The following is a 9997-nucleotide window of genomic DNA, read 5'->3' as shown; positions in this document are numbered from 1 at the left end:
CCATGTTCAATAGGTTCAGGGTCATAGCCCTGGTTCATGGCTAAGGGTAAAGGTGTATGGCTCATGGGCTCATTGTAGGAACCGTTATTCAGAATGCAAATATTTCTACAAACCGTGAGAACCACGCGCAGCGGAATCAATGGGTGTCCACAATTTGTGATAGAGAACATACCTTTTAGATCCGGTTTGATAACTCTGAGAATCCAAGCTTTATGAATCTGAATCAACAATCAACCCCTTGATCTTCTGTTGTATTCTTTTAGAATAGATTGGACGTTGTGTGGACAATGATCTACCAATCCCCTTCTTTCTTTCAAGATCATAAACGAATTCATATCTACTTTTCTTGCCTCTTTTTCAGAACCAGTGAATAGTTAATTTCGGCCAGAGAGAAAGAGTATTCTATTTATAAGCTACAATAGGGACCATGAGGAGAAATTAGGGTTGGGCCTCCTGACGGGCTTGGGCTTCCCATGTTCGCCCCGAACACACGGCCCAAGTCCGTCAACAAATGGCTTATTCCACTAAAGGCCATTGTTGCACTGCCGCCCTAATCTCAAATTACGTGTCAGCGTTTATGGGCTCCATATTATATGCTCGTTGATCTCCCCGTGTTTAAGATATCGAATATCCGTTGATTAAGTCAAGTTACTGACAACTGCATTAATCAACTTCTTATATCCTTGAGTAGTACCACTCAACCTCATTGTCATGTCGGATTAAATCCACCTGCAGGGTTTACATGACAATCTTTTTGAGCTCCTCAAGGGGACATCATCAACCCGACTTCTTTGCGGGGCACGGATTCCTTCTATAATCAACAGCACACCTTACATACAATGTCATTACCCAATCTATCGAGTTTGTTGATTCACAAATAAATCTCACTCACTGATGATTTAAAGCAATGTACAATGCATGTAAGTGCCCGTTATTATATCCGGATTAGGAGGACAAGCATCCATAATAACAGAGGTGTTTGTTCTCTTATATAGTCAGTATAAGGAGAAACAACCTCACTTGGTCCTGTTCAATACACACAAATTGTATTAGTGTAATCTTATAGTCAAGATAGACTAATACCAGATTATACTACAACCGTACTAATGGTTTGTCCAAATCCATCTAGGTTGTGAACGATTACTTATACTTTATAAAGATAATCGATGATATGATCTTCTGTGTGTTCACACCATATCATCTACAACATAAAGTATTAGACACATGCATATAACTAATATGCATAACATTTGCCCATATGATTCTCATTCAAAAATGAAGAATTAGAGTTAATACAAAAGTAATGATTTTAGTATATAACCCTATCACTCATGACTAAGGTCATGGTTCGGACCTAACCAGCCAAGCCCATGACTTAACCAAATATTCAAATAATGTTAGCCGGATCTACATAACAATAATGACCCAGCCTACAAAATTAAAGAAAATCGGCCCATGTATATAGAATTAGAACTGGCCCAAAACAAAACAAATAGAAATAAATCCAGCCCAACAACTAAAATTAGATTTCGGCCCAACAACTAAACCATCTAAGGCCCAAGCCCCAACCGGTCATCTTCTCCACCAACTCCAGCAGCTCTACCAGCTCTCCTCCCCCACCTACCGGCACTCCAACCTCACCGAAAAGGTTCGGTTTTGAACCCCCATAAAAACCCCATCTTCCAATACCAACCAAAACCCGATTCCCCCACTCTCACTAGCGCCAGCAGCTCCAATTCCGGCCACCACCACTCCTCTCTACAGCCACCACTCCAAACCCAACCGAAAATACCCCAAAACAAAACCCCTACAACTTTAGTTAACACTAAAAACTCATTTCCTAACTTCAACAATCCTTCATCAAAATTGTATCGACATCTCGTCCGCCATTAACAGTAATTCAAAGCTTTCAATAGCTCCCATTAACAGCCCTCACACATATCCCCTACAATCCATTCTCAGACAACCACAACCACTACGAAATAAATAGTATCAAACCCTTCCTCCAGCGCTGCCATTAACGCCTGTCGAAGCTCCGACAGAGGTTCAACAGCCCACCCAATTTCAACCAATCAACCAACATAACAACACCTTAATTCCCCGATATCAACCAACAACTCGAAACAACAACAGTATACCTATTATACAGGTTCAAATCATATGCACGACAATTCTCTGTTCTCTGGGCTTGCCCACACATAACAGAGTTTCAGCAGTCCAATAATTTCAATATTTAAGAAAACCATATATAACATTTAACTAGTTTAACAATAGGCAGGACAAGAAAAACTAGCGCGAGAAGAATAAACAGAACAAAAACGGAGCAAAAAACTCCAAGAGTAAAATCTTTTTCTTTGTTTCGGTGAATTAGATTAAAAAAATATATATATAACTACTCACATTAATTAACAGCTCGACAAATCCCTCCTAGTCCGAATCGTCGCGCTCCAACGCTCTAGCCAACGAGCTTTTATCTCCGCCTCCATTTTTATTTTATTTTTATCTAAAAAACCCTATTCTATAGAAAAATATGTATATATACCTGGGTTTGAAACCTAAGCCCAACACAGACTCGAGCCCAGAAATCAGGCCCACATATCCCAAATCCAATCCAGCGAATTTTAAATAAATAATTTAATTAATTAATTAATAAATAAATATGTATTTTAAATACGGGCGTTACAGTTCCACTGTTTTCTCCTACTCTATTACAAAATCCGGGCTCAGAGTACAACTATGTGTCACAAATGAACTAGACCTCGAAAAAATTGCACACACTTGTGTTGAGGTGACCTAGTGGTCGCGCTCGCGCCGCCCATGCGACCGCCCGTCGACGCCAGTGGACGACGGTCGTCTTTCGCCTGTGTGATCAGCTCCTCTCCACCTTTGTTGTCCCGCAACCTATTTTGCAAAAAAGTATCTCAGTACAAAGAAACAATAAAAATAAAATGACGAAAAAAAGATGAGTATGATGCTCCCTTATTAGATTCTCAACCAATCAATCTCACTCTTTCAATCCATGACGGCGGCGTCATTTGAAGTTTTAATATTGTAGTGAGTATACTTCAAAAGAGTTTAGAAGTTGAGATTCATCCTAAATTGTTTAGAGTTTAAGTGAGGGAGATAGAAGAAGAAAGGTAGACTCTTGAATATTAGAATGGTTCTAAGCTAATGAACTTGCAAGCTTTGATTGTATATTAAAATGACTTGAAAACATGAAAGGAAGATTGATTAAAACATTGAAATGAAACAAGCAAACAAGAACAAGATGAAGATGAAGATGAAGATTGAAACAAAGAACAATAACAAGTTTGATTGAAATAAAGGAAATGAAATACCAAGAAATTAAAAATATAAATTGAAAAACAAGACAAGAAAATAAACAAACCAAATGGTTTGGATCCTAAAACAATAGATGAGTTCTCTCTCTTTTGCTTTTTGATTATATACCCCTACTTTTGCCATTTACATATTTACCTTCATCCATTCTAAACTAGACAACTCACCCCTTTCACTTTTGCTTTTACTTTTGATTTTGTTTTTGCTTTATGGGTGCCTTCTTAACCAAGGTAGGTTTAGGGATAAGTTTTCATTATTTAGGCTGGTCTTCATAAAAAGTGTGATTAATGCTCCTTTGGGTGCTAAGATGCAGCTTTTATGATAAGTGGTATGAAATACTCCTTAACCTGAAAAAGGCAGTAAAAGTTATGAGTTGTCTTTTCGTTAAGCGTAAGAGGGACTGTAATGCAACAATATACATGTAATAAAACGCACATTTGGGAGCTGATCACCTGCCATATTAGTTTATCGTAGACGTATAAATAATCGCCTATCTAGATATTCACTAATCACCCTACACACACCACATACACCCACCACCACTACATTTGTAGCAATGGGTGAAGAAATAACAAAGAGACCCCTCTCTAACTTCTATAAGGCTTTAAACGATGGACCTGAGTCTTGCATAATTCTTGCAGATACTACGGGAGATTTTAGAATCCCCCTCAATATATTTAATCTGCTTCCTATTTTCCATGGGTTAGACCATGAGAAGTCTTATCAACACTTACGTAGGATACAACATTGCAACAAAAGGAGCCTTAATCACGCTTATTATGAAGACCAATAGCTGCTGTGGAAAAGTGCTGAAAAAGTCAAAGTAAACTGGTCAAAGTCAAAAGTCATTGCCTTCAGAAGACCAGAGATGGAGGCCCTTATCTCAAATTATGAAGACTTTCTCCCTAAACCTACCTTGTTCATGAAGAAACCAAAAAGCAAAAGCAAAAGCAAAAGTGAAAGTGTGAGGTGTCTAGTTTTTAATGGAGAAGGGCAAATCTGTAAAAGGCAAAAGTAGGGGTATATAAGCTAAAAGCAAGAGAGAGAAAAACCATCCATTGTCTTAGAATCCAAACTATTTGGTTTGTTTAATTTCTTGTCTTGTTTTTTTTAATTTATGTTTTTACTTTCTTGTTGTTTTATTTTATTTCAATTAATCTTGTTTATTTCTTTCTTTGTTTTAATCTTCAATCTTGTTTCTTTGTTTCAATCTTTAATCTTGTTTGCTTGCTTTTATTTCAATGTCTTAATCAATCTTCCCCTTCATGTTTTCAATTCATTTCAATACAACAATCAAAGCTTTCAAGTTTTCATTAGCTTAGAACCATTCTAATCCTACAAGAGTCTACCTTTCTTATTCACATCTCCCTCACTCAAACTCTAAATAATTTAGGATGAACCACAAGTCTTAAACTAACTTTTTGAAGTATACTCACTACAATCTAAACGTTCAAATAGCACCGTCGTCATGGATTGAAGGAGTGAGAGTGATTGGTTGAGAATCTAAGAAGGGAGCATCATTCTCATATCTCCATTTCTATTTTTTTTTTCAATCTTTTGTTATTTTATTTTATTGTTTCTCTGCACTGAGATATTTTTTTACAAATCAAGTTGCGGGACAACGAAGCTAGGAAGGAGCTGAAGACACACACAAAAACCGACGACCGTTCACCGGTGCCAAATTTTGTAATAGAGTAGGAGGAAACAATGGAACTTGTTTGTAATAGTTAGTGGAAAAAAAATTGATTGATTTCTTATGATAAACATGAGTTAAACTTGGTTTAAGTTTTATACTTACCAAAGGATTAGAGTTTTAATTGCCTTGGGAAATTTGAGTGTGTGAAGCAAGTTGTGGATCATAGCTCACACAATATGGGTCAACTTGGTAATCAACACTCTAAATCCAATTGACTATAGGTAATATAGCTGATTAATCTAAAACTAGTTAATTAGATTAGTATAATCTTAGTTTATTTTTAAGTTTGGGCCCTTGAAGGCAAAGTTGTATAAATTGTCAAAACCCCAACTTGTGGCCTTTTTAAGTAGGCCTTTATTGTAACTTAAAATAGGGCAAAGCTCGAAAGGTTGGGCCTGATTCTTAGATCACGCGCCAACCGACGTCATCTTCTCCTCAAGCATGCTTATGTGATTGTTTGAAATTTACTTTCCGCACTGCAATTTACATTCGCGCATAAGGCTGAACCCGAGCCATAACAACCATTGGGAAGTCATTACCCAATGTAGGTAAATTGTACGTTGTTTGATTCTTGGAAGCACTAGAAAAAAAAAAAAATTAAAATCAATCAACTAAAGCCCAAAGTAGTCATGCTCCTCCAGAAAATGACAAAAATATAGCAACGAGGATTTAGAGTAATTAGTTACCAGATTTCGATGGACAAACTACCTTCCTTGCTCCCCTCCCCTAGATTCATCGTGAGTGAGATTCTTGGTAGCACACAACTTGGTGAAGTGACTGCCTACTCTTCTGAGATGTGTAGCAGAGCCATCCTAGTCTCGCGCCCAACTGTTCCTCTGAACAGGGCATAGTAAAATATAAACCAAAAGCAAAGTTTTCAAAACTCCATACTTGCAAAAATGAATTTCGATTGCTTGAGCATATATTGCACCATTTGCGCATGTTAGGATAGTTTTGGGGTCTTGCTAAAAGTGTATAATACTGCGTTCAGGCACTTCTAGTATTAGTAAGAATAAAACTTACGTATGAGAGCTCGTCACCCTAGACAACCTCCTGTTTCTAGTCCTCCATCTCTTAAGATGGCTGACGAAGTAGTGCAAGCTGAAGAGCCTCTCTTCTACTTCTACACACCGTTGTAAGATGGGCCTCCATCTTGTATACGACTTACACCGCTTACGAGCAATTTTAGGATTCCATCGAACGTGTTCAATCTTCTACCAATTTTCCACGGATTAGAACACGAGTTACCGTACGAGCATCTACGCCGGATACATGAAGTATGTAATACTTTTCATCATTCGGGTGTCACCGACGATCAGGTTAAGCTACGAGTGTTTCCTTTCACTCTAGTTGGCAAGAGTCACGCTTAGCTTCTTTCACAAAAGGCCGACTCTTTTGATACATGGGAAAAGGTTGTGTTCTCCTTCATGAAGAAGTATTTTCCGTCGAAGAAAACAAAAAGATAAGAAGCAAGATACAATTTTTCAGACAGAGTCCGAGTGAGACATTTCGAAGCATGGGATAGATTCTTTGACCTACTCCATTCATGTCCTCACCATAAACTAGAAAAATCCACTCTTGTCTAATGTTTCTTCAAACATCTTCTCCCATAACACAAATTAAAGTAACCCTCGGCATCATGAGTAATGGTAATTTTTTGGATAGAGGTGCAACCGAAACCATAACCTTTCTTGAAAACCAAGCTGAAAAGAGTATTCATTGGAGCGACATAAACAATTCCAAAACAACCCAACCCAATACATCTAAGGCTAAGCTAGTGGTATTATTTAGGTGAAATCAGATCTAGAAATCAAAACCCTAATAGAAACCATTACAAGAAAGATAGATGCCCTCACAACCAAACAAAAAGGCCAAACCACTCATCCTGTCATGAACGTTAATACCTTACCATGCAATTTATGTCTAAGCTTAAATAATATAGATGCCACCTGTCTCTTTATCACAAACCTATCATCACTTCAGCCAGAAGAAGTATGTGCTTTCACTGTACCAAATACACCGTGGAGACAACATCCAAACTTCACATGGACCAACATTCCACAAAACCAAACACCACTAGGTTTCAACAAACCAACAAATACCTTCAGATAAGGATAAGGACAAGGTACCTATAACAATCAGAACAGAGCATTGGTTCCATCCTAGTGTTTAACCAGAACTATCAAAACCCACCTATCAACAACCAAAGAGACCTAGTTTCCGTTACACCATCAACTAGTGTCCAAACAGATAAGCGCACCGAAATAATGATATCTGTCATGCAACAGCAAACCCAAATCCTAGCATCTATGCAACAATCTCTGAACTTGTTATCCCAAGATAGAACCCATAAAAGTTCATTTCCAGGCCAAAAAGTTCAAAATCTTCAAACCTAAGAGATTAAGGCAGTCACAACGTTGTGATCTGGCAAAACTGTTGACAACAAAGTAGTCTTATCAGAAGATCCTACACCCATAGAGGTAACCATTCCAGGACCATAACCGAAAATTGAAACCCAGATACCTCCACATATTTCTAGTAATGTTCCAGCCCCTAAACCATCAATTCCTCCACCTAACCCAGTTAGACAATACAAACCAAAGGCACCTTTTCTAGCTCACCTAATGACACCCAAGGAGGATGAACATTTTGATGAAATCAGATAAACATTCAAAAATATAACCATAAACCTACCATTTCTCGATGTCATCAAACATTTACTCAAACATGTCAAGTTTCTTAAGGATATACACTACAACAAATAGGTTTTTTAGCGACAAAACTTTTAGTGACAATAAAAAAACGTGGCTAATGATCATCTTTGGAAACGTTTGTAATGTCGCAATTTCTCTAGTGTCGGACCCTTTGATGATAAATTTTTTGCTACGCTTTTTATGTTGCTACGCTAATGATCATAAAAATTTATTTGGCGACGAAAGGACTGTTGGAAAAACATTTTACCAATGACGACGTATTTAAGCGTCGGTGATTATAGAGTATCCCGACGTTGAAAAAAAAGCGTAGCTAGAAATTACTCTTTTGGCGGCATTTTTAATCGTAGCCAGTTTGGCATAAATAGAAATTAAAAATCCAAATATGGCGACTACCAATTCTGAATTTGTGATTTCAGCGAGTCAAAATTTTGTTTCGAAAAATTTCAGGCTCAAATTTTTTGGTTATCTCGCCCCATCCAATTAAAAAGAAAAGGAAAAAAGGAAAAAAGAGAGAAAAAGGAAAAAAGAAAAAAAGAAAAAAAACCTAGCTACTACTCAGTACTACGACTCTCTCTCCCTCCCAACGCGCCATTCTTCTCGCCTCCACCACCAGTTATTAAATCACCTCAACCAATGTGAACAACCCTCCCCCATCGGATTGGAGAACCGTTTCAGTAGAAGGTACACTCTCCATCACTCTATTCTCTCTCTTAGGGTTTTAAATTTGATTTTTAGGGGTTCCAGCAGCTCGATTAGCAAATGAAATTCATTCTAGGGGGTTTACTTAATTCTGGCTGCATATTTTGTTTTTCTCTACTATTTTTTTCAGTCATGGGTTTCTCACAAATTTCTTATAGAAATTGTTGCTGCAAGGTTTCTTCTCTGGTCTCTCAAACAGAAGACTTTCTAGAAACCAACCTGCTGCAGGTACGTGTTCTTCTTCCATTTCTTTATTCTTTCTTTCTGCAAATTAATTGTATAAGAACAAACATGCCAATGTTGTTATTTTCTGTTTGAGTTGATGAACAAGTGACAACAAATATATACTCCTTTTATTTTTGAAGGGATGGAATCAAGCCCTTAACATGTCTAAGAGTGGAGATGATCACTGGGCACTATATGCGAAATCAATCCTTGACAGGACACGACTTGCTCTTGCAAGCCAGGCTGAGCACTATGATCAAGTTCTCCAACGCTTTGCTGAGTATCTTGGATCATTGCTTGGTGTCGATCAATCAGCTATATGTTCTATTTATATTCAGGTCTTGTATGTTCTCCTTTGTAGCTGGCTTGAATTCCTTAACTCAAAAGCACTTCGTGCAGGTAAATATTTTCACCGAAGAAATTATTCATCTTTGGATCGATTGGCATCCCCGTCATCACTTGTTAATCACCTTGACCCATCTTCGAGGAAGACAGCTAATCTCGAAAGGTACTTTATATTCTTATTCTCTACCTGATCTATCACTGATAAATTGAGAACTGGTTTAGTATGCAGTCTCATGATAGGTCTACGGCTGTATTTGGTTTAGTGAACTAAGATTTCTGGTAAATGAGAGACGACAAGAGAAGGAGAGGGAAGAAGAGACAGTTACCCACCTTCTCCAATCAATTTAAGGAAAATGAATATCCTTCTTAAAAACAGTGTTACTTTCCTTATGTTTATAATGTGACTATTCGTTTGGTCTCTTTCTCTTTAATTCCATCCATGATATTGTTACCTATTTTTACAAAATTACCCTTCAGTTTCTAGTAATTTTTATTCTTTGAATCAAACACAGCCATATCTCAAAGATTTAAATTTAATTTTCTGAAAGAAATGAAAATTACTTTCTAATGCAACCTTTATTTGGACTTAAACAGGTTGGCGGTCATCATTGAGTTGAAGCGAGTTGGATATGTTGTAGTTGTTGATAAACTTTCATTTGTTGAGAATAAGTCTTATGAAAACCAACTGTTTTTAGTGGCAAGAAGTTGGGGGGGAGAGGAAGAAATTCGGATGGTGCGACAAGAAGTCTTTGACCTGACATGCCGGATGTTTTATCACATGCTTACGTGAGGGCAAGAAATAGCAAGGTGACTTTTTTATGCTAATAATCATGTGGTAATGCGTCGGACATACCTCATACGGCTTTTAGTGGACAATTCATTTTTTATTAACCCGGTTCTAATATTTCAGTTTCGTTTATTCCCTTGGCAAGTCTGTTTTGCTACATGCTTTGACCCCAACATTCTAAATGACCTTATG

At 37.5% G+C, this 9997-nt stretch overlaps 1 long non-coding RNA gene across 2 annotated transcripts; it reads left to right on the top strand.

Annotated features, from left to right (window-relative positions):
- Positions 1–8335: 8335 nt before the first annotated feature.
- LOC147509275 (uncharacterized) lies at positions 8336–8987 on the top strand. 2 transcript variants are annotated; one of them, XR_015216525.1, is made up of 3 exons: positions 8336–8430; positions 8607–8676; positions 8814–8987. It is a non-coding gene; the product is annotated as an uncharacterized LOC147509275 (long non-coding RNA). The 2 variants fall into 2 exon arrangements; XR_015216526.1 differs by having other exon boundaries at positions 8377–8430; positions 8579–8676.
- Positions 8988–9997: the final 1010 nt, after the last annotated feature.

This window comes from Coptis chinensis, chromosome 3 (assembly GCF_015680905.1).
Source record: "Coptis chinensis isolate HL-2020 chromosome 3, ASM1568090v1, whole genome shotgun sequence".
In the NCBI taxonomy this organism is placed as follows: domain Eukaryota; kingdom Viridiplantae; phylum Streptophyta; class Magnoliopsida; order Ranunculales; family Ranunculaceae; genus Coptis; species Coptis chinensis.
Note: the sequence above shows the minus strand (reverse complement) of the source record. Positions and strands in the feature narration are given on the sequence as shown.